The following is a 25,825-nucleotide window of genomic DNA, read 5'->3' as shown; positions in this document are numbered from 1 at the left end:
CGTGATTTTTTTTTACCTGGTTTGATGTACATTGTATAACACAGCAGCTTTTCGGCATAGTTTTTAATTTCTGTATATAACAAAAAATCTACGAAGTAGTTGGCTCTTTTTCAATAGGGAAGATGGTTTGTTTTCCCCAATTTGTTGGCGTGGTTAAGGGAATTTCTTCTTATGCCCTGAATATTGACTAGAGCAGGCCTGGGCAATTATTTTCCATGGAGGGCCACATTACAATATATTTTTGCCATCGCGGGGCAGAATCATATTACAGGATTATACATCATGTGTATGACGGTGTAGACAGATATATCTACTGTAAATCACGTCCAGATATGCTACTTATTTTCATTTTTTAACATGCACAGAAACAAACCACATCCATGTTCTCCTTTTGGTAGGTATTTTCATTACTAAACATGCAATGAACTACACGAGGGGAAAAGTACACTGTGTATTCAGCACCACGGACAGAACTATTGTTAATGGGTATGCACAAGAACACAAGAAAGAGAGAGAGCTCAACATTACATTTAAACTACTCAATCAATGTGAGGAGTGAAGTCTCTGATGGGCATTGACTAGAGCAGTGAAGTCAGGTATAGTTTCTGACATCGCTATGCGCAGGATTGCTGAGAGGTGAAAATCAGTAAGAGATGATCTGTGCCTTGAATTGTTATATTTCATCACTGAAAATGTATGTTCACATACATAGGTTGACCCAAACAGTACAAACATCTTCTGCGCTTGACTCCTAATCTTTGGAAAGTTTTCTTCATCGAGAGATGCATAGAACCTCATCAGTGACATTGTTTTGAATAGTTCTCCAATCACTGCATCAGACTGAAGATCGATAAGCTCAAGTTGCAGGTCAGTGGGAGTGTTATCCACATTGAAAGTGAAAGAAGAGGAAACCAACAGCATGTCATTTTCCAACACTTTAAAATCCTCAAAACGATGAGAAAACTGACTGTTCAAAGCACACAGCAGCAGCGATGTATACTTCTCCTGCTGGTCATCTGATAGGGAACAGACTAGTAGTGTTGGGAAGGTGGGTGTCACGGTTGTCGTATGATGAAGGAGCGGACCAAAACGCAGCGTGTGTATCGTTCCACATTTTCTTTATTTAAACTGTGAAACTATGCAATGCATACAAATAAACTAAAGAACAAAAAAACGTGACGCAGAGGTTAAACATACACTAACTCAAAAACAATCTCCCACAAACCCAGGTGGGAAAAACACCTACTTAAGTCTGATCTCCGGTTAGAGACAACGATGACAAGCTGCCTCTAATTGGAGATCATCCCAAACAAAACCCAACATAGAAATACAAAACTAGAACGTAACAACATAGAAAATCTAAACTAGAAAACCCCCCTGTCACGCCCTGACCTACTCTACCATAGAAAATAACAGCTTTCTATGGTCAGGACGTGACAGTGGGTGAGATTGTTGGCATCTACTCGGCAGGTCAGGAAGAGTAATTTCCCGTTGAAGGCTTTGACAAGGCTGTACATCTGATGTGCAAAAAGGCCCTTCCCTTGTAGTTTGGAATTCAATTCATCAATAAGTGCCATGATGTCCACGGTGGAGACAGAATCAGTCAACCATTGTTTATCTTGCATTTGGGGGAAATCCACATATTTTCCTCCTTTCATTTTCAAAAACTCAGCAATCCTCCGACTTCAGGTCCCATAACCCTTTAAGCACCTTCCTCAAACTCAGCCATCTCACGTTTGTGTGGTAGGGGAGATCTGCATGACCCGACTCTGTCTGGTCATGCAGTTTGTCTCAGTGAGACAAACTGCCTGTGGTTTAAAGATTTTGCTCTTATTTCCACTTTAGTCACTATATTCACAACTTGGCTCATTTTCAGAACACATTTGCAGAGCATTTCCTGATGAATAATGCAATTGTCACGTCCTGGCCAGTATAAGGGTTAATTGTTATTGTAGTTTGGTCAGGACGTGGCAGAGAGTATTTGTTTTATGTGGTTCAGGGTGGTGTGTTAGTTAGGAGGGCGTTTGATTTATTATTTCCGGGTTTTGAGTTATGGTCTATGTTTATGTATTTCTATGTGTAGTCTAGTGAGTGTTTCTATGTTGAGTTAATTGGGGTGGACTTCCAATTGAAGGCAGCTGGTTGGTGTTGCCTTTGATTGGAAGTCCTATATTAGTTGGGTGTGTTTGTCTTGTATTTGTGGGAGATTGTTCTTGGATTGCTGTGTTGCCTTCAAGACTGTCATTTTGTCGTTCATCGGTTTGTTATTTTTGTATACGTGTGTGTTTGTTTGGTTTTTCCTTCTTTTCCCGTAAATAAAGAAGATGAGTATACACATACCTGCTGCGTTTTGGTCCTCCATTTCTAACGACGAGCGTGACAGCAATGCAGGAAAATAATTTTCTGATCTGGGTTCAGCTCAGCTACTTGATCTTGTATCCTTTTGAAAAGGCCAAGTTTTTTCCTGTCAGGTTTGGGCACCCATCAGTGGTCACACTGGAGAACTTTTCAAAACTCAGTCCCAGCTTTGCCACACTTATTAACCTCCTCCAATAAATCTTTCCCTGTGGTTGTGCTCTTCATTGACTACACTGAAGCAAGCTCCTCTGTCATTTCAAAGTCTGGGGTTATGCCTTGTAAGAATATCAACAACTGCCCCATGTCATGTGCATCACTGCTCTCATCCAGGGCCAAGGAGAAGTAGGTGAAATCCTTTACCTTGTATTTCAAGTGTTGTGCCATTATTCTCTGCGATGTCCTCAACTCACTGTTCATCTTGACAGGGAAACATTTTCAAACAGCTCTTTCTTGTCGGGGCAAAGTATTGCTGCAGAGTCAATTTAAAAATTCTTTAATGAATTTGACCTCGGCGAATGGCTTACTATGTTTAGCAATTGGCAAGCTCTCACAATTCAATCGTTTGCTGAATGCAGTTTTGTGAAAAGTCCTTACTGCTTTTGCAACTGAGAAAGCAACTCTTTCGATGCACTTGCCTTCTGCTCAGAAGACATATTCCTATATTTCTCTGCATGCTTTGTCTGGAAGTGTGCTCTTTGCACACAGCTTTCCCTGATACGTCAAAGAAATATTTCTTGCTGGAACACCCTACGTTCATGGTCTACTTTCCTTTTCTTTGAAATCTTTGAAAAACAAATTTTTGGAGCAAATTTCTAGCTAGCTACTATTTGTAACTGTGACGTGTGTGTCAGCCTGTCAGTCACTGTCTGTCCTCATGCAGATGTTATTTATACGTGCCTTCAAAATACATGTCCCTCAAGCGGTGGGAGTTAAATCATTACACAAAGGCGAGTCTTCATTGGACTTTTAATTTGAATAACAACTACGTTTTAAAAAACTTTACCATTTCAAATTCTTTATGTGATCTGAGCATGATTCCACGGGCCGCATTGAATCAGATCGCTGGCCGCGTATGGCCCCCGGGCCGGCCATTGCCCAGGCCTGGACTGCAGTATACTGTATAGCTATCCTTGACCACAGGCACACCAAACACTAATGTCTAGACTCCACTTTCACATGTTTATAGACACTTCCAATACACACATCATGCAATTGTTATTTACATTTCCATGCCCAAAACATTTAAATTTATCTTCAAATTCTTTGGTATCCTTGCCACTTCATGCATCGCTTACTCTTCTTAAGTCCTTCATGTCCACAAAAGCAGTTCTATTAGCAAAGGGAATAAAACCACACATTGTAAGTTTAGTACAAATTTGTATATCGATACCACAATCATGTCAGATTTTTTTATATGACAACACCGAAGGACTACTTATTTCCAAGTACTTACTGATGAGATGGAGTTTTTACGGTTTCCTCTAAAAAAAAGTAAAGAATACTTTTCAGTTTCACAAATATCATGAATTCATGTTCATTGTAGAAATGTGGAAAAGTATGTAGGTATGCTACTATGCTTGTGCACTTACCTGAAGCTTCAATATCAAGCATGTATTTTTTTATAATGTAGAGCTTGCTGCCAATAAAACATATGGCAAAGAAGAGCCCAATTCCTGCTCCAATCAAAGCATACGTAGCATCTAAGAAACCAAACACAAAGTATAAGCCACCAACAAGCCACCAACAGCCTGTTGTGAAAGCAGCAATAGACAGTACATATCCAGTTCCCTGTTTTGCTCAATAGGCCAGTTCACACGTGAGAATTGTTTGATGCAATCTATTGCAATGTGTTGACTCGTTCCTCAGGCTGATGAAAAATATGTCCAGTCATGTCCCCACCCACTGGGCACAGACGTCAATTCAATGTCTATTCCACGTGGTTTAATGTAATATTGTTGAAATGACGTGGAAACAGCACTGATTTAAACAGTGTGTGCCCAGTTGGCAGTCTCTGTCTGGATCTGTGTTGACTTGAAATATTGCAGTTGCATTAGTTATGCTTGGAATGGAATTGTAAGGCCTTGGATTGTAATAAGTGTGTGGCTTGGTTGACATGTCAGTGTTTGAGCTGCATCAGTCACTTACAGAAGGAGCCTTTTACATTTTCTCAACTGACAGTCTACTGAAAGTCAAAGGACTCAATATCGTAATAGATATGATGACTTTGAGGTAGCAACATATTTCATAACTACTTTTTTACCTGGTTCATCATTGCTTTCCAGGTCATTTCCTCTCACATTTGTCAACATACACTCTGAAACACAGGGATCATCTTTGTTATAGAACAAGCTAATGCACATCTCTAATATGTCTTAGACAGTCACCACAACTTCCTGTAAGTATGAAACTGATCTTTGAAAATAGGACGCTCGTGTAGACAAGACAGATAAGACCAATGAATTCGCACCCAAAATGAAACAGAGCAGACAAACGCTTGCACTGTATGCTTCTTTGTAGCTTGAACTTGATGATGTCTGTAGTAGTAGGTAGCTTAGCGGTTAGAAGTGTTGGTCCAGTAACCAAAATGTCACCAGTTCGAATCCCCAAGCCAACTAGGTGAAAAATGTGTTGATGTGCCCTTGAGCAAGGCACCTAACCCTAATTTCTCCAGAGAAGAGTATCTTCTAAATGACAAACTTTTAAATTAAGTAGTAGTAGCACTTAAAAGTTAAATTGTTACATTTAACTCCAATATTTGATCAAAAAATAATCACAAAAATAATGAATATATCTACTCAACTGCTAACTGCTTCAAGATCTCTCAACACATACACTATATATAGAAAAGTATGTGGACACCTTTCCAACAAGTCAGTTCGTAAAAATTGTGCCCTTCTAGAGCTGCCCCGGTCAACTGTAAGTAGCTGTTACTATGAAGTGGAAACATCTAGGAGCAACAATGGCTCAGCCGCGGAGTGGTAGGCTACACAAGCTCACAGAACGGGACCACCGAGTGCTGAAGCGCGTAGAACGTAAAAATCGTGTTTCCTCGGTTGCAACACTCACTACTGAGTTCCAAACTGCCTCTAGAAGCAACATCAGCACAAGAACTGTACGTCGGGAGCTTCATGAAATGGGTTTCCATGGCCGAGCAGCTGCACACAAGCCTAAGATCACCCTGCGCAATGCCAAGCATCGGCTGGAGTGGTGTAAAGCTCTCCACCATTGGACTCAGTGGAAATGCATTCTCAGTGGAAATGCATTCTCTGGAGTGATTAATCACGCTTCACCACCTAGCAGTCCGACGGACGAAACTGGGTTTGGCGTATTCCAGGAGCACGCTACCTGCCCGAATGCATAGTGCCAATTGTAATGTTTGGTGGAGGAGGAATAATGGTCTGGGGCTGTTTTTCTTGGTTCGGACTAGGCCCCTTAGTTCCAATGAAGGGAAATGTATAAACAGAGCTCTAATTTAGAGCCTTGTTGAGGCCGAATCTGTTGACAGCTTGTGATTGCCAGATAGATTGAACAATAATCTTGCAACATGGGGCACATGACAATACTCCACCACCCAACACCAGACACACAGACCCAACGCTGTCACTGTCACACCACTAGCACTGGGAGACTGGATAGTCAATACCGCATACAGCAGACTCTCCTTGGTCACATTCTATTGGCAGCCATGAGAGGACCAAGATCTCTGACATAACATGCTCACTGCAGCTGAGATTAGTGGTACTTAACGCTCATGGAAAGTGCATGCCGTAGATCGACCATTACCACAAGGAAACAAAGCCTTGTTTAAAATCACTCTCAGAGCTTGTTAAGGCAATGCACGTCTCAAGAATTATGGAAGGCAATCACATTATGAAGATATTTGTTATCAATCTGAGGGTGGTGGTAGTTGATTCTCTCTGCTCAAAAGACAAGTCAATGCAAGAAGTGTCTGTCGCAAATCGAACAAAACAACAACAAGGCTGTTTTAAAAGCACTCTCCAACCTTGATCATTTAGGCTAATTTACTCTAAAAATATTCAAGACACCCATATTAAAGTTATTTGCTATCAATAAATTATGCAAATACGGTTATCCAGTTATTGAATCATATAATATTTTTCATACATTTTAGAACACGTTTTTTCAGTGATTCGAAATACAATCATACAGTATTTAAATATACAGAACTCACCAATTGTAAAGATAATTGTGATGACAGACAAACATCGACTGTTCTGAAGCATCTTCATCTCATTTGTCTTTCTTTACCATTTTCTCTTGTTCATTCTGATAGCTGCTTGGAAGGCGCTGTCACACTGAAAAATAAACATTTCCTGTATCTGGCTCAGAACGTGGTTGATAATGAGATGAGATAATACGCCTGCAGCTCAGCACATTTTATTGCATCCAATTATCACTTGCACTAAGTATTTGAGTGTAAGCCAGTGGTTGAACGTCAGGATATGGCAGTCTGTTTCTGTTTGTCTTTCTCTTTCCAAACAAGGCAAGGTGGGGTTTCAAGTTTCAAAGTTTATTCGCCACGAGCACTGGATACAACAGGTTTAAAACAATACAGTGAAATTCTTACCCTGTGAACTCTTTCCCAACAATGCAGTGATCATAATAATATGAATAATATTGTTAATAATAGAAAATGTAACAAACAAAATAGAAAGGGAAAGTGGGATATCTAGTCAGTTGTACAACTGAATGCATTAAACTGAAATGTGTCTTCCGCATTTAACCCAACACCTTTGAATCAGAGAGGTGCGTGGGGCTGCCTTAATCGACATACACGTCATCGGTGCCCTGGTAAAATAGTAACTGGTAGCAGGAATATATAAATACTTATGGTCCTCTACCAATGGCAGGATAAACAGATAAATCAAAAATCAATGGACAGCAGGGAAATGGAGTAATACATCAAATCAATAATCATTTTAGCATAGAGTCAGTGCGGATAGTCTGTGGGAGGGGAGAGCAGTAGTTGTTAGCAGTCTTATGGCCAGGGGATAGAAGCTGTTTCGGAGTCTGTTTGTCTGAGTCTTGATGCACCGGCACCTGCAGGGCGGGAGCATGGAGAACAGCTCCCTTCTGGGTCTCCAAAACAAGCTCAAATCAATCTTCACCCTCTAGTTTTCCACATCAACCAGTTACATGATTAAAACTGGGAAGTGGATTTCTGGGTCAAGCCTAATGCATTCATTTGATTCAATGAACTGTTATCAGTGATCTACTAACCGAAGAAGCATCTCTGAAACCCAATGAGTTTCAGTAGCTAATGCATTAGGCTTGACCCAGAATTTCACTTCATTTATGCTTGATAATGGCAAGTTTGTTTAGAAATATAATGCTGCGTATGATTATGAAAATACAGGCGATGATCTTGTTTGTAATTCTTGGCTAGCCTGTAATGTGTGATGCAAGACCTTGACAGAGCTCCCAGCTGCATGTTATGTAACAAAGCAGTCAATGCAGGGATATAGATTCATGTTAGCCAACGGATCATCAAGTTACATCTTGACATCTGTTGTGAAATAACATTGGTTCATACTGGTGTGGTGCAAAGGAGGTTGGTGACACCTTAATTAGAGAAGGCAGGCTCTTGGAAATGTCTGCAGCCAATGAGTGGAATGGTATCAAATACATCAAACACATGGTTTCCCATGTGTTTGATCAAATTTTATTCGCTCCGTTACAGCCAATATTATGAGCCGTCCTCCCCTCAGCAGTCTCCTGCGGTGTGGTGTATATTGCAATAATATGGGTTAGTGTTTAACTGGATCAAAATCTACATGCCTAGCCAACAATTGTCAAGTCTTGCCATAGATTTTTATGCAGATGTTAGTCAAAACTGTAACATTGGCCACGTCGTTTCAATGTAATTATGTTGAACCAAAGTGGAATAGACGTTCCTCTAGGATTTTGCCTGTGCTGAGCTCCTTCCCGTTTCTTTTTTATCCTGAAAAACTCCCCCGTCTTTGCCGACTTCAAGCACACCCATACCGTGATGGCGCCACCACCATGCTTGAAAATAAGGAGGCAATTACTCAGTGATGTGTTGTGTTGGATTTGCCCCAAACATACTGTAAGGCTTTGCATTTAGGCCAAAACAAAATATTCCTTACATGTGTTTTTTTTGTTGCAGTATTACTTTAGTGCCTTGTTGCATACAGGATTCATGTTTCTGTATATTTGTATTCTTTTTGTACTCTGTCATTTAGGTCATTATTGTGGAGTCAATGTTTCCTTCCTGTCCTATAGCTCAGTTCAGAAGGATGGACTGTATCTTTGATGTGTCTGGGTGGTTTAATACATTATCCACAGCATGATTATTAACTTGACCATGCTTAGAGATATTTAATGTCTGATTTGTTATTGATACCCATCTACCAATCACTGCCCTTCGTTATGAGGCTTTCCAAATCTCTGGTCTTTGTATTTATTTTATTTATTTAAACTTTATTTAACTAGGCAAGTAAGTTAAGAACAAATTCTTATTTACAATGACGGCCTACCCCGGCAACGCTGGGCTAATTGTGTGACGCCCTATGGGACTCCCAATCCCGGCCGGTTGTGATACAGCCTGGAATAGAACCAGGGTCTGTAGTGATGCCTCTAGCACTGAGATTCAGTGCCTTAGACTGCAGATGTTAGGTGTTGTAGGTCTGGGGGACAGAGGAAGGGGTAGTCATTAAAACATTTGTTAAACCACATTTTACTCCTGAACAAATTTAGGCTACTTAGCCAACCTCTATATTTTTGTTATTTAATTTAATTTGTAAACATTTGTATAATTTTCTTTTCACTTTGACATAATGGAGTATTTTGTGTAAATCAATGACAAAAAAAAAAATCACAATTAAATCTATTTCAATCCCACTTTGTAACGCAACAAAATGTGATACATCCAAGGTAGGTGAATATTTATGATACCCACTGTAGCTGATATGGTCTGTCATAAACACAAATTAGGCTGTTAGTAGGTTAATTCATCACTAATTTATTTATCACATGCATAGACCGAAAGAGCCTATTTTGAGCCCGAATGCCACCTGTGGCGCAGCAAGAGCTCACAGCTCATCAAACATCCCTTTTACCCTATAAAAGGTCAGACGCAGCATCTGGGAGTCATTCAAAAAAAGTACATCCTCTTCCTCGCTCAATGCAAGGAGGGTGGTGTGGTGAAATAACTAACTCATACTATCAGAGAACCGGGGTTACGATGGTAACCTAAAGTTCTCTTTCAAGTATTCGTTTCGGTATTTCACTTATGGGATATATTGACTCCCTTGTTGTCAGACAAGCTTATCCTGACGACTGACTGCCCTGTGCGATTTATCACACAAATGGGCCCTGCCCCTCAGAAGATCTGGGGTCGTTGCAGTGAGAAGCCCAACTCGTTGCTGAGCAAATATCTTGGATAGATGCCCTTAAATAAATCCCAGGACGTAGCCATTCCTCTAGTTGAATGAACCTGTACGCCAGCAGGAGACTGAAGACCCTTACTTGTGTAGGGCAAAGTGATAGCCCCCACTTTCCAGCGGAAGAGGCGTTGTTTAGTGAGCGCTTTACCCGTGTAAGTTTTTGCCCAGGCAACAAACAACTTAACACATTATCTAAACCCCTTAGTCTTGTCCATTTAGATATGAAGAGTGCATATTGGACACAACATATGCAACTGTTGATGTTCCCGGAGAGAAAAATGGTGGGGGATGAAAAGCTATCAGCTCAAGGGGAACTCACATCAAAGATGGCTTAATCACTTTAGGGATAAAGGCAGGGTTAGGCCGCAATGATACCCTATCGTTACCGGGTGCAAACTGTGCACATGACGAGTGCAGTTAGAGTGAGTGAATGTCACTTACACACTTGGCGGAGGCCATTGCAAGTAATGGCGCTGTCTTAAATGAAAGCATCTTAAGATCCACCTGATCCAAGGGCTCAAAAGGTTTTTGGCATAGAACATCCAAAACAACTGGTAAGTCCCATGACGGGGCAAGCTGTTTGGACGCCGGATGCAAAAGATGTACTCCCTTCATAAAACGGGTGACAAGGGGGTGTTGCCGCGCTGTCGTGCTCCCAAAACCCACATGACAAGCCGAAATAGCTGCCAGATATACCTTAATAGTAGAAAAGGCCTTTCCTTTGTCTAATATTTCCTGTAGAAACAAAAGGGTTATCGGGACAGAGCACTGGAATTACACTGCCTGTGACTTAATGCACCGTTCCTCAAACACATGCGATTTACAATCATAAATTGACCAAGTGGATGTGGCTCTGGCACTCTGAATATTCGAAATTACATTTTGGGGAATCCCCGCAGTGTATAAATTGAACCCTTCACGGACCGAGCCCAGTGTGCCAATCGTTCCGGGTGAGGGTGGCACAGTAGGTTCAGACACAGAGGGAGGGTCCACCGTTGACTGCATAGTAGTAGAATGATCTCAGCTAGCCAGTGTTTCTCTGGCCAATGCGGCGCTATTAGTATGAGAGAGACCCTTCTCCTGCACCCTGGCTAGGGTAGGGGATATCAGGGCCAGTGGGGGGGAATGCATAAAGGCCAACTCGTGGCCAATAGTACGCCAACATGTCCACACCCATCGTTGCATTCCAATCCCTCAGGGAAATAAACAGTGGACACAGTTTATTCTCCATCGATGCATAAAAATCCACTGCTAGAATGCCGAAGTGCATTCAAACCTGATTTGGTACCTCTGGGTGGAGCTTCCACTACCCATATAGAGGGTTTCCCCTGAAGAGTAAATCTACCCCTAGATTCAACTCCCCGTACATGACTAGCTCTCAGTGACTGGGTATACACACTGCTCTACACAATCAGTCTGTGTGCCAGTTTGTGTAAGTGAGGGGATCGCAGTCCCCCTTGTCTGTTTATGTAAGCCACAACGCTGGCATTGTCTAATCTGACTAGAACATGACGAGAAACAACTTTAATGCTAGGGACACTGCAAGCCTTTCAAGGCTGTTTATATGAGTAGAACGGAGATGGGGGTTCCCACAGAGATGTGTCTGTTGTGACTACTTTTCTAGCTAAAACAGTGCCCATCTGGACACGCTGTGAGTGAAGTGCTACCATGCAATCTATGGAGATTTGTACCCAATGATGTTTGTGACGTATTGGGCTCAGGCCTAGAGAAGAGACCCAGCGTTGGAACCCTCTCATGTTCAAGCGTCCTAATGAAATGACTACTAAAGCCGGTGCCATCAAACCTAGCAGCCTTAGGCATGTTTTAAAAGAGACCAGGTTCCCTCTGTGAAAACAGTGCTTGGCAATTCTGGAATGTTCTTAAATACGTTCTACTGAGAGGCGAGCTTTGAATGATACTGAATCTAAGGTTAGACTTAGGAAAGAGATTGTCTCCTTGGGAATCAGAACGCTCTTTATTGTGTTTATTCTGAAACCTAGAAATGTCAGGTGTTCCAAGAGCAGCTGACTGTGTTCTAAGACATCCTGTCTCGATTGAGTGCATAGCAGCCAATCGTCTATTAGTGGGGCTATGGCTACCTCGGTACACTTCGTAAAAACCTGATTGACAGTGAGAGGCCGAAAGGGAAATAACGCCTTGAAAAGCGAATCTGAGAAATTTCCTGTGAGGAGGGTATATTGAGATGTGAAAGGAAGCGTTCTTCAGGTCGACGGACACGAACCGATCGCCTTGGTGCACAAAACGTAACAGAACAGTGTGTGTCCAAATTCTGAACTTGAACTTTTTCATGTGCCTGTTCAAAGCACGTAGATCTAGGATCGGGCGTATGCAGCCCCCCTTTTTTGGAACCAGGAAATATCGGGTAAAAACCACAATGGCTTTGCTCAGGAGGAACAATTCTTATTGCCCCTTTTCCCTATTAGCGATGTGATTTCCTCCCGGAAGCCACACACTGATTTCCCCTGAGCCTGAGTATGTATGATTCACTTGAATCGAGGCGGGGTGACAGCGAATTGTAGTCTGCATCCCATGTCTATTGTGCCCTGCATTCAGTTTGACACTGCATATACCTGGCTTCCCCCCCTCTGTTGGGGGGAGTGTGTACTACAATCCACGATGTACTGCGCATGCGCACTGGCCCGCACCGAAAGAGTGCTTATGTGGCCTATCACCACCAGAAGTAGTGGTGGCTTCCTCTGGTGGCGATATAGGGAGGTACCCTGTTTGTTTTGATTTTGTGAGAAACAACATGTCTGACTACACCTGGTTTTGCTAGTGGTAACATTTTTAATGTGAACTGTCATTGTCTCTTCTCCTCTTTGGCTGTACTCTGTGACCACTGACTTGGGTCCGGTACGCAGAAAAGAACACTGAGGTGCCTGGGAACTTGCACCCTGGAACAGGCACAGGATTGGCGCAAGAGATAGAACGGCACTTGGGGGAGGCCGTTCTCGCCTCTCTGGCAATGGGGACACTGCTAGGCGATCAGTTTCTTCCTCCTTACCCCCTGGGTGGGGTTAGGGGCCAAATGGCTCCTTGGGACCATGGGTGGGAAGGGAGGCTTCTTAGACCAGGAGCCTTTAGGGTCTGAGGTTCTCTGCTGCCTTGGGCTCGCAGCCTGGGGGCCTGGGCATTTTAAATGTTGAGGGAGGTTGACCTGCTGCAGCCTGGGTGAAGAGCTGGAGGGTTTCACCCTCCCTCTTCTTCTCCCCGCACTGTTTCTGCATCATCTCGACTGTGGGACCTAATAGGCCTTTTGGGTCTACCGCAGCATCCAGGGTGTTCAGCTTCTCACTGTCAGACACTGTGGGAGATGCTTTTGTCACCATAGCTGGGATGCTATGTTTTTAGCTGTCCGAAAATCTAGTGTGGTAGGCTAGTCAGGTAGCTAGCGATTAGTGGGTTATCCTCGACGGTGTCAGTCTGTGTTATGGCCGGATACCATTTCGGAAAAGACTGATTATAAAAGATAGCTTGTGTAGTTAGTAAAACACTTTTCTTGTCAAAGTTAAACCACAGAAGCTAGCTAGAGTGGTGGCTAACTTGCTAATGACTAGTCACTGTTTGGATACAGCTAACTTGGTTGTGAAATGAGTTAGTCATGTCAAAGCTGTACCTGTTCCTCCCTTGAATAATATTTGAATGTATCGAATAACAGCTTGCCCCATCATGGGACTTGCCAGTTGTTTTGAATGCTCTATGCCAAAAGCCTTTTGAGCCCTTATGGTGAAGGAAAAGGACAATTACCACAATGTACAGTTCAGAGAATAATGCCCAGCGAGTGAGTTGTAAGCTCACGTCTGTGGACAGCTAGCTAATTCCAGAAAATGCAGTTGTGTCGAGGTAAGCTTTCTGATGAAAAGTTAGAAGAGGTGTTTGAAAGACTCTGCACCTTTTATAGGGTAGGAGGGACGCCCCTCCCCGACTTACACGTCTCGACGTCCAGCCAATCAAACCAGCATTTCTCTCTTGTTCTTTTAATTTTCATATCAACTTTCTTTCATTGTCCAGAAGCCAAAGGCACAATCCTAGTCATATTAGCAACCCATCCTACTTGTTGCATCTTTAGATTCCTCCTCTTTCTAAGTTTCTAACAGGGATTTTCACCTCTATCACATGTAACCGCTTGCATCAGTTGCACTTTAAAACGGTGTTTTCCCGCTAATTGCATTTTGGAAAATGTTTGAAAATGACGTAGCTTATGTTTGCCTGCTTCATTACAGTACTTACATGTTCAACAATGGCCTATAATAGCTTCTTGGCTGTGAAACGGATGAACATTGAAAAGGCTTGGCTAAACAATCTGCTTAATTTCTTTTATAATTTTCTGGAAAATGATTTAATCTTGCTTTGATACTGTATGAAGTAGGCTATTAGTAAGACACCAAAAGTAGTTTAAGTTTTAAGTAAAATAACAAACTTACTAAATAAATAAATCATGATTTTGAAGACCCTGGTCCCTAACAGCAGCAACAGACAAAATAAGCAACACCAGCTCAGACCAATTCCAGGATTTAATGAAATTATATGATATATCGTATTATATATACATTTTGCCATGGCCCTCGCACTAGCTCCGCTTCTGGTTCAACCATAACATACGTACATAAAACCCAAAGGCTAACACAACTGTGGAACATGCCACCCACCAGAACAAACCTCCTTGGCACTAAACAATTTTCTGAGCTGTTTGCTTGTGTTATGCTAAACAACAACCAGACCGGCAGACAATCCACCTGGGGGGGGGGTTATAGTGTTAGGTTCTAATTTTCAGAGTAAATAAATCACAGACACTAGAGAAGCTTAACCAAGTTTATTTCTTCCCAAAGGGTCGATACAGCTGCATTCAGACAAACAACTTTTCACACAAGCACTGATATTAAACTGTTCCTCATATGCTGAGTCTCCTTCTATAGTTTCTTACGAAAGTATTCACCCCTTTGGCATTTTTCCTATTATGTTGCCTTACAATCTGGAATAAAAATAGATTTTTGGGGGGTTTGTATCATTTGATTTACACAACATGCCTACCTCTTTGAAGACGCAAAATATTTTTTATTGTGAAACATACAAGAAATAAGACAAAAAAACGGAAAACTTGAGCATGCATAACTATTCACCCCCCCAAAGTCAATACTTTGTAGAGCCACCTTTTGTAGCAATTACAGCTGCAAGCCTCTCGGGGTATGTCTCTATAAGCTTGGCACATCTAGCCACTGGGATTTTTGCCTATTCTTCAAGGCAATACTGCTCTATTTCCTTCAAGTTGGATGGGTTCCGCTGGTGTACAACAATCTTTAAGTCATACCACAGATTTTCAATTGGATTTAGATCTGGGCTTTGACTAGGCCATTCCAAGACATGTGAATGTTTCCCCTTAAACCACCCGAGTGTTGCTTTAGCAGTATGCTTAGGGTAATTGTCCTGCTGGAAGGTGAACCTCTGTCCCAGTCTCAAATCTCTGGAAGACTGAAACAGGTTTCTTTCAAGAATTTTCCTGTATTTAGTGCCATCATTCCTTCAATTCTGACCAGTTTGCCAGTCCCTGCCGATGAAAAACATCGGCAGGGTGTTGTCGGGGTGATGAGAGGTGTTGGGTTTGCACCAGACATATCGTTTGCATGGATGGACAAAAAGCTCATTTTTAGTCTCATCTGACCAGAGTACCTTCTTCCATATGTTTGGGGAGTCTCCCACATGCCTTTTGGCGAAGACCAAACATGTTTGCTTATTTCTTTCTTTAAGCAATGGATTTCTTTCTGGCCACTCCTCTGTAAAGCCCAGCTCTGTGGAGTGTATGGTTTAAAGTGGTCATATGGACAGATACTCCAATCTCCGCTGTGGAGCTTTGTAGCTCCTCAGGATTATCTTTGGTCTCTTTGTTGCCTCTGATTAATGCTCTCCTTGCCTGTTCCGTGAGTTTCGGTGGGCGGCCCTCTCTTGGCAGTTTTGTTGTGGTGCCATATTCTTTCCAATTTTTAATAATGGATTTAATGGTGCTCGGTGGGATGTTCAAAGTTTCTGATCTTTTATTATAACCTAACCCTGATCTGTACTTCTCCACAACCTTGTCCTTGACCTGTTTGGAGAGCTCCTTGGTCTTCATGGTTCCGCTTGCTATGTGGTTCAGAACAATCAGAACAAGTGTATATGTACTGAGATCATGTGACAGATCATGTGACACTTAGATTGCACACAGGTAGACTTTATTTAATTTAATAGGGGGCAGTACTTTCACGTCCGGATGAAAAGGTCCCGTGTGGCTCAGTTGGTAGAGCATTTTGTTTGCAACGCCAGGGTTGTGGGTTTGATTCCCACGGGGGACCAGTACGGAATAAAAATTTTTTAATGAAATGTATGCATTCACTACTGTAAGTCGCTCTGGATAAGAGCATCTGCTAAATGACTAAAATGTAAATGTAAAAGCATGCCCAAAGTAAACTGCCTGCTACTCCAGCCCAGAAGCTAGGATATGCATATAATTGTTAGATTTGGATAGAAAACACTCAAAAGTTTCTAAAATTGTTAACATAATGTCTGTGAGTATAACATAACTTATTTGGCAGGTGAAACCCAGAGGACAAACCATCCAGGAATTATTTTGTTGTTGAGGTGACTGTTTTCAATTGGTTTTCTATGCGAACCTAGATTACTGTGGCACTTGGTTGCAGTTCCTATTGCTTCCACTAGATGTCAACAGTCTTTAGAAATTGGTTGATGTTTTTCTTTATGAGAAGTTAAGAAGTACGGCTATTCAGAACGAGGGTCCAGCCGAGTGGACTATACTGTTTTGATGCGCGCTCCAGGTCACGTGCTTCACATTGTTTTTATCCGGTATTGAACACAGTTTATCCCGTCTTGAATTTTATTGATTATTTACGTTGTTTGAAATGTTTGGACAGCGTTTACAGGTAACTTATTAGATATTTTGTAGTCATGCTGGGTGAGTTGGAACTGTTGTTTTTCTGAATCAAACACACCAAATAAATGGACATTTTGTAGATATAACGACAGAATTAATCGAACAAAAGGACCATTTGTGATGTTTATGGGACATATTGGAGTGCCAACAGAAGAAGTTCTTCAAAGGTAAGGCATGAATTATATCGTTATTTCTGAGTTTTGTGTCGCGCCTGGCTGGTTGATATGTGATTGTCATGTGTTTGTTTGATGGGGTGCTGTCCTCAGATAATCGCATGGTTTGCTTTTGCCGTAAAGCCTTTTTGAAATCTGACACGGAGGCTAGATTAACAAGAAGTTAAGCTTTAATTTGGTGTATTGCACTTGTGAATGTATGAAAGTTAAACATTTCTAATAATATTTTTTTTATTTCGCGCTCTGCAATTTCACCGGATGTTGTCGAACCCCCAGCCATAACAGGTGTTTAACTAATTATGTGACTTCTGAAGGTAATTGGTTGCACCAGATCTTATTTAGGGGCTTCATAGCAAAGGGGGTGAATACATATGCACGCACCACTTTTCCAATTATGTTTCTTTTGAATTGTTTGAAACAAGTCATTTTTTTTCATTTCACTTCACCAATTTGGACTATTTTGTGTATGTCCATTACATGAAATCCAAATAAAAATCAATTTAAATTACAGGTTGTAATGCAACAAAATATGAAAACCGCCAAGCGGGATTAATACTTTTGCAAGGCACTGTCCCCATCTGTACAAACATCGTTCTTTACTGCTAGGCAGGACACTAGTGATACGGGCCATAAACTTCTATTTCTCCCTTAAGGTGACCTGACCTGACCTCAACCCCCCTCCATCACTACCACATGTAATCGCTTCCCTGCACTCAACATATTCCGAGCTTAGTTGAACACACTATATATCTTCCTCCTATAACCATTAACTTCTGGTGTAGACCCTCTAAACCTTAACACTCTATCAGTTACCTGAATAAGTATATTTCATATTCTCAAAACCCAACAATAGTAACCCAATAATGTAACAGCCTTACCCAGGCCCCCTCTTAACAGTCCCCTTCCCTTCACTTCTCCCTGAGACTTGGAAGTCTGTCACTGGAGAGGCCCGGGGTGTCAGGTTCATAACAAGGGCCCTTCAGGGTGCTCCAAAGAGAGCTTGGCCCTTCTCAGTGCTCAGATTATGGTTGGGTTTAATAGCTGGCAGCCATGTTCAAACTCCCCCAGTTTTGACATGTAAAAACACAATCTACAGCTTCATTAAAAGCAGCGGCCTTGCCCGTATCACCAGGCTCCTGATGATTATTTTGGAACTGCTGTGTACATTTTGTAGAGGCGCAGACATGTACAATGGCAGTGGTCGCTTTGTGCACCCAGCTGCCTAGCATGCCTTGGCACGGGCCCAGAGTACCCCCACTCCCCCTGCCAGCCAGCCAGCAACGCACACCAACCTCAACACTGGAGAGGTGTGGGAAAAAAGGAGAGCAGACAACGTTAACACATGATCTAGGTCTTTGTAGGTTGTTAGCGGGTACAAGGGGGGATTTTGGAAGCCATGATTAATGAACAAACAGAGAGGCGTGCCGTACATTGAATAAACATAGGCTCTAGGGCACTGGTTCTCAATCCTGGTCCTGGGGACCAAAGGGTGCACACTTTTGTTTTTGCCCTAGCACTACACAGCTAATTCAAATTATCAGGTGTGTAGTGCTAGGGCAAAAACAAAATGTGCACCCCTTTGGGTCCCCAGGATGAGGATTTGGAACCACTGCTCTAGGGAGGAATTCCATAAATAAGTAATTATGTAATGTTTACAATCATGTTTCCCAGCCTATCATGGAGTCTTACAGAGCACAATTTTCAGCATACAAAATGTGGGCTTTATTTTGCTCATATAAATCCATGAATTACACTGAGATGGCAGACACTGCAACAGGCTACGTCAATACCTATTAAATGTTATTTTACCCATGTGGATCCTGGCTCCCATGTTCACATGCCACTTTATAGGCCATGGTCCTCCTAAACCATGGAGGTCAATGGGGCTTCCTCAAACTGTGACATTGTGTCATTGGCATAGTGTACAGTATATACAGTATCTGTTGCATCTTCCAGGAATTATGATGGTCTCCAGTGTGAATTGAGACCGAGACACAAGCCACAGTATTACACTGGAGCCCTGTCTCACTGGAGCACTATCTCCTCTGCTCTACACACACTTGTGAGACCGTATATTAAATTAGTTTGAGTTGAGCATGCATTTTAGTATCTTGATCATTGAAACTAAAGGAATGAATAAGGTATCATGGTTTCTATGGATTGTCACACCCTGATCTGTTTCACCTGTCTTTGTGATTTCTCCACCCTCCTCCAGGTGTCGCCCATCTTCCCCATTATAGGGGGATGAGTGGAAGACGGCCTTCAACACGGCCAGCGGCCACTACGAGTATCTGGTCATGCCTTTAGGCCTCACCAACGCCCCTGCTGTGTTCCTGGCTCTGGTAAATTATGTTCTCCAAGACATGTTGAACCGGTTCGTCTTCGTCTACATTGATGACATCCTCGTCTTCTCCCGCTCCCCCCGAGAACACGTGCTCCACATCCGGCAGGTTCTTCAACACCTTCTGGAGAATCAGCTGTTTGTGAAGGCGGAGAAGTGCGAGTTCCATCACTCCACCATCACCTTTCTGGGTTACATCATCTCTGCTGGGAGTGTCCAGATGGATCCCGGGAAGGTGAGAGTGGTGGTGGATTGGCCTCAGCCTACGTCCAGGGTACAGCTGGAACGTTTCCTGGGGTTTACCAACTTTTATTGCCGCTTTATCCGGGGTTACTGCACCCTAGCTTCCCCCCTGTCTGCACTCACCTCTACCAAGGTTCCGTTCACGTGGTCCTCTGCCGCTGACTGGGTTGTTCCGGGACCTCAATCACCGCTTCACCACTGCTCCCATCTTGGTTCATCCTGACCCTTCCCGTCAGTTCAATGTGGAGGCCGATGCTTCGGATGTTGGAGTGGGGGCTGTCCTGTCCCAACGTTCTGTCCTGGACCTTATGTTACGGCTAGACGTTTCACTAGCGGAACAAACACATGAAAATCATACACTGCTCAAAAAAATAAAGGGAACACTTAACCTCTCTAGGGTAGGTGGGATGAAATCGTCCCGCACTATTCAACAGCCAGTGACACATCAGAGCGCCAAATTTAAAACCACAAAATGTCATAATTCAAAGTTCTCAAACATAGGACTATTTTACACATTTACATTACATTTAAGTCATTTAGCAGACGCTCTTATCCAGAGCGACTTACAAATTGGTGCATTCACCTTATGATATCCAGTGGAACAACCACTTTACAATAGTGCATCTAAATCTTTTAAGGGGGGGGTTTGAAGGATTACTTTATCCTATCCTAGGTATTCCTTAAAGAGGTGGGGTTTCAGGTGTCTCCGGAAGGTGGTGATTGACTCCGCTGTCCTGGCGTCGTGAGGGAGCTTGTTCCACCATTGGGGTGCCAGAGCAGCGAACAGTTTTGACTGGGCTGAGCGGGAACTGTGCTTCCTCAGAGGTAGGGGGGCCAGCAGGCCAGAGGTGGATGAACGCAGTGCCCTTGTTTGGGTGTAGGGCCTGATCAGAGCCTGAAGGTATGGAGGTGCCGTTCCCTTCACAGCTCCGTAGGCAATCACCATGGTCTTGTAGCGGATGCGAGCTTCAACTGGAAGCCAGTGGAGAGAGCGGAGGAGCGGGGTGACGTGAGAGAACTTGGGAAGGTTGAACACCAGACGGGCTGCGGCGTTCTGGATGAGTTGTAAGGGTTTAATGGCACAGGCAGGGAGCCCAGCCAACAGCGAGTTGCAGTAATCCAGACGGGAGATGACAAGTGCCTGGATTAGGACCTGCGCCGCTTCCTGTGTGAGGCAGGGTCGTACTCTGCGAATGTTGTAGAGCATGAACCTACAGGATCGGGTCACCGCCTTGATGTTAGTGGAGAACGACAGGGTGTTGTCCAGGATCACGCCAAGGTTCTTAGCACTCTGGGAGGAGGACACAAGGGAGTTGTCAACCGTGATGGCGAGATCATGGAACGGGCAGTCCTTCCCCGGGAGGAAGAACCGCTCCGTCTTGACGAGGTTCAGCTTGAGCTGGTGATCCGTCATCCACACTGATATGTCTGACAGACATGCAGAGATGCGATTCGCCGCCTGGTTATCAGAAGGGGGAAAGGAGAAGATTAATTGTGTGTCGTCTGCATAGCAATGATAGGAGAGACCATGTGAGGATATGACAGAGCCAAGTGACTTGGTGTATAGCAAGAATAGGAGAGGGCCTAGAACAGAGCCCTGGGGGACACCAGTGGTGAGAGCGCATGGTGCGGAGACAGATTCTCGCCACGCCACCTGGTAGGAGCGACCTGTCAGGTAGGACGCAATCCAAGCGTGGGCCGCGCCGGAGATGCCCAACTCGGAGAGGGTGGAGAGGAGGATCTGATGGTTCACAGTATCAAAGGCAGCAGATAGGTCTAGAAGGATGAGAGCAGAGGAGAGAGAGTTAGCTTTAGCAGTGCGGAGAGCCTCCGTGACACAGAGAAGAGCAGTCTCAGTTGAATGCCCAGTCTTGAAACCTGACTGATTAGGATCAAGAAGGTCATTCTGAGAGAGATAGCAGGAGAGCTGGCCAAGGACGGCACGTTCAAGAGTTTTGGAGAGAAAAGAAAGAAGGGATACTGGTCTGTAGTTGTTGACATCGGAGGGATCGAGTGTAGGTTTTTTCAGAAGGGGTGCAACTCTCGCTCTCTTGAAGACGGAAGGGACGTAGCCAGCGGTCAAGGATGAGTTGATGAGCGAGGTGAGGAAGGGGAGAAGGTCTCCGGAAATGGTCTGGAGAAGAGAGGAGGGGATAGGGTCAAGTGGGCAGGTTGTTGGGCGGCCGGCCGTCACAAGACGCGAGATTTCATCTGGAGAGAGAGGGGAGAAAGAGGTCAAAGCACAGGGGAAGGGCAATGTGAGCAGGACCAGCGGTGTCGTTTGACTTAGCAAACGAGGATCGGATATCGTCAACCTTCTTTTCAAAATGGTTGACGAAGTCATCCGCAGAGAGGGAGGGGGGGGGGGGGAGGAGGATTCAGGAGGGAGGAGAAGGTAGCAAAGAGCTTCCTAGGGTTAGAGGCAGATGCTTGGAATTTAGAGTGGTAGAAAGTGGCTTTAGCAGCAGAGACAGAAGAGGAGAATGTAGAGAGGAGGGAGTGAAAGGATGCCAGGTCCGCAGGGGAGGCGAGTTTTCCTCCATTTCCGCTCGGCTGCCCGGAGCCCTGTTCTGTGAGCTCGTAGTGAGTCGTCGAGCCATGGAGCTGGAGGGGAGGACCGAGCCGGCCTGGAGGATAGGGGACAGAGAAAATCAAAGGATGCAGAAAGGGAGGAGAGGAGGGTTGAGGAGGCAGAATCAGGAGATAGGTTGGAGAAGGTTTGAGCAGAGGGAAGAGATGATAGGATGGAAGAGGAGAGAGTAGCGGGAGAGAGAGAGCGAAGGTTGGGACGGCGCAATACCATCCGAGTAGGGGCAGAGTGAGAAGTGTTGGATGAGAGCAAGAGGGAAAAGGATACAAGGTAGTGGTCGGAGATTTGGAGGGGAGTTGCAATGAGATTAGTGGAAGAACAGCATCTAGTAAAGATGAGGTCAAGCGTATTGCCTGCCTTGTGAGTAGGGGGGGAAGGTGAGAGGGTGAGGTCAAAAGAGGAGAGGAGTGGAAAGAAGGAGGCAGAGAGGAATGAGTCAAAGGTAGACGTGGGGAGGTTAACCTCTATGGGCTAGGTGGGACGCTAGCGTGCCACCCGTGGTGCACTCCATCAACAGCAGGTGCATTTCAAGAGCGGCAAATTTGAATCCAAATAAATGTAAAAATTCAAATTTTTCAAACATACAACTATTTTACACCCTTTGAAAGATAAACATCTCCTTAATCTAACCACGTTTTACGATTTCAAAAAGGTTTTACGGCGAAAGCATAAATTTAGAGTATGTTAGGACAGTACATTTACAAGAGTTGTGTGTAATGTTTTGTCAAGTCAAAGACAGGGTCACCAAAACCATAAAACCAGCTAAAATGATGCACTAACCTTTTACAATCTCCATCAGATGACACTCCTAGGACATTATGTTAGACAATGCATGCATTTTTAGTTCTATCAAGTTCATATTTATATCCAAAAACAGCGTTTTACTATGGCATTGATGTTGAGGAAATCGTTTCCCTCCAATAACCGGCAGTCAAGTCAGCGTCACAAATTAAATAATTAAAATTAGAAAACATTGGTAAAATATTATATTGTCATTTAAAGAATTATAGATTTACATCTCTTGAACGCAATCAACTTGCCAGATTTAAAAATAACCTTACTGGGAAATCACACTTTGCAATAATCTGAGCACTGCGCCCAGAAAAATACGCGTTGCGATACAGACTAGACGTCATGTTGGGGAGATCTAAAATCGAAAATACTATGTAAATAATCCATTACCTTTGATTCTCTTCATCAGATGTCACTTCCAGGTATCACAGGTCCATAACGAATGTAGTTTTGTTCAAAAAAGCTCATCATTTATGTCCAAAAATCTCCGTCTCGTTAGCACATGATCTAAGCCAGCCGGACTTCTCGTCATGAACGAGGGGAAAAAATATATTTACGTTCGTTCAAACATGTCAAACGTTGTATAGCATAAATCATTAGGGCCTTTTTAACCAGAACATGAATAATATTCAAGGTGGACGAATGCATACTCTTTTATAACGTATTGGAACGAGGGTACCCAACATGAACTCGCGCGCCAGGTGTCTAATGGGACATCATCGTTCCATGGCTCTTGTTCGGTCAGATCTCCCTCCAGAAGACTCAAAACACTTTGTAAAGGCTGGTGACATCTAGTGGAAGCAATAGGAAGTGCCAAAATATTCCTCAGCCCCTGTGTTTTTCAATGGGATAGGTTTAAAGGTAATACAACACATCAGGTATCCACTTCCTGTCAGAAAATGTCTCAGGGTTTTGCCTGCCAAATGAGTTCTGTTATACTCACAGACACCATTCAAACAGTTTTAGAAACTTTAGAGTGTTTTCTATCCATATATAATAAGTATATGCATATTCTAGTTACTGGGTAGGATTAGTAACCAGATTAAATCGGGTACATTTTTTTTATCCAGACGTGCAAATGCTGCCCCCTAGCCCTAACAGGTTAAAGTCACCCAGAACTGTGAGAGGTGAGCCATCCTCAGGAAAGGAACTTATCAAGGCGTCAAGCTCATTGATGAACTCTCCAAGGGAACCTGGAGGGCGATAAATGATAAGGATGTTAAGCTTGAAAGGGTGTCAGATTTTAAAATAGCTTTTCGGCGAAAGCGCATTTTGCAATATTCTGAGTAGATAGCCCGGCCATCACGGCTAGCTAATTTGACACCCACCAAGTTTGGCCCTAACCAAACTCAGATTTACTATAAGAAAAATTGGATTACCTTTGCTGTTCTTCGTCAGAATGCACTCCCAGGACTTCTACTTCAACAACAAATGTTGTTTTGGTTCGAAATAATCCATAGTTATATTGAAATAGCTCCGTTTTGTTTGTGCGTTCAGGTCACAATCCGAAGGGTGACGCGCGAGCGTATTTCGTGACAAAAAAATTCTAAATATTCCATTACCGTATTTCGAAGCATGTCAAACGCTGTTTAAAATCAATTTTTATGCGATTTTTCCCGTAAAATAGCGATAATATTCCAACCGGGCGACGTTGTATTAATTCAAAGACTGAAAGAACAAAATGGAGAATTCACATGAACGCGCATCTCCAGTGTCACTGTCCTCAGCCTGACCAGCAACAAACAGAGCTGCTGTACTTAGCCCAGAGACTGCAGACATCTCATTACACTTTCTGGCGCTTTCTGAGAGCCAATGGAAGCCTTAGAAAATGTCACGTTACAGCACAGATGCTGTATTTTCGATAGAGAGGCTAAAGAAGGACAATAAATTGTCAGACAGGGCACTTCCTGTATGGAATCTTCTCAGGTTTTGGCCTGCCATATGAGTTCTGTTATACTCAGACACCATTCAAACAGTTTTAGAAACTTTAGAGCGTCTACTAATTATATGCATATTCTCGTTTCTGGGCAAGAGTAGTAACCAGTTTAAATCGGGTACGTTTTTTATCCGGCCGTGCAAATACTGCAACACTGATTGACAATAAATTTCACATGCTGTTGTGCAAATGGAATAGACAACAGGTGGAAATTATAGGCAATTAGCAAGACACCCCCAATAAAGGAGTGGTTCTGCAGGTGGTACCACAGACCACTTCTCAGTTCCTATGCTTCCTGGCTGATGTTTTGGTCACTTTTTAATGCTGGCGGTGCTTTCACTCTAGTGGTAGCATGAGACGGAGCCTACAACCCACACAAGTGGCTCAGGTAGTGCAGCTCATCCAGGATGGCACATCAATGCGAGCTGTGGCAAGAAGGTTTGCTGTGTCTGTCAACGTAGTGTCCAGAGCATGGAGGCGCTACCAGGAGACAGGCCAGTACATCAGGAGACGTGGAGGAGGCCGTAGGAGGGCAACAACCCAGCAGCAGGACCGCTACCGCCGCCTTTGTGCAAGGAGGAGCAGGAGGAGCACTGCCAGAGCCCTGCAAAATGACCTCCAGCAGGCCACAAATGTGCATGTGTCTGCTCAAACGGTCAGAAACAGACTCCATGAGGGTGGTATGAGGGCCCGACGTCCACAGGTGGGGGTTGTGCTTACAGCCCAACACCGTGCAGGACGTTTGGCATTTGCCAGAGAACACCAAGATTGGCAAATTCGCCACTGGCGCCCTGTGCTCTTCACAGATGAAAGCAGGTTCACACTGAGCACATGTGACAGAGTCTGGAGACGCCGTGGAGAACGTTCTGCTGCCTGCAACATCCTCCAGCATGACCGGTTTGGCGGTGGGTCAGTCATGGTGTGGGGTGGCATTTCTTTGGGGGGCCGCACAGCCCTCCATGTGCTCGCCAGAGGTAGCCTGACTGCCATTAGGTACCGAGATGAGATCCTCAGACCCCTTG

At 43.7% G+C, this 25,825-nt stretch overlaps 1 long non-coding RNA gene across 1 annotated transcript; it reads right to left on the bottom strand.

Annotated features, from left to right (window-relative positions):
• Nucleotides 1-3,307: 3,307 nt before the first annotated feature.
• Nucleotides 3,308-6,818, bottom strand: LOC106589223 (uncharacterized). Its single transcript, XR_001324803.2, has 5 exons — nt 6,551-6,818; nt 4,619-4,672; nt 3,948-4,058; nt 3,812-3,839; nt 3,308-3,687 (listed from the first exon to the last, which is right to left on the bottom strand). It is a non-coding gene; the product is annotated as an uncharacterized lncRNA (long non-coding RNA).
• Nucleotides 6,819-25,825: the final 19,007 nt, after the last annotated feature.

This window comes from Salmo salar, chromosome ssa28, assembly GCF_905237065.1.
Source record: "Salmo salar chromosome ssa28, Ssal_v3.1, whole genome shotgun sequence".
NCBI lineage: Eukaryota > Metazoa > Chordata > Actinopteri > Salmoniformes > Salmonidae > Salmo > Salmo salar.
Note: the sequence above shows the minus strand (reverse complement) of the source record. Positions and strands in the feature narration are given on the sequence as shown.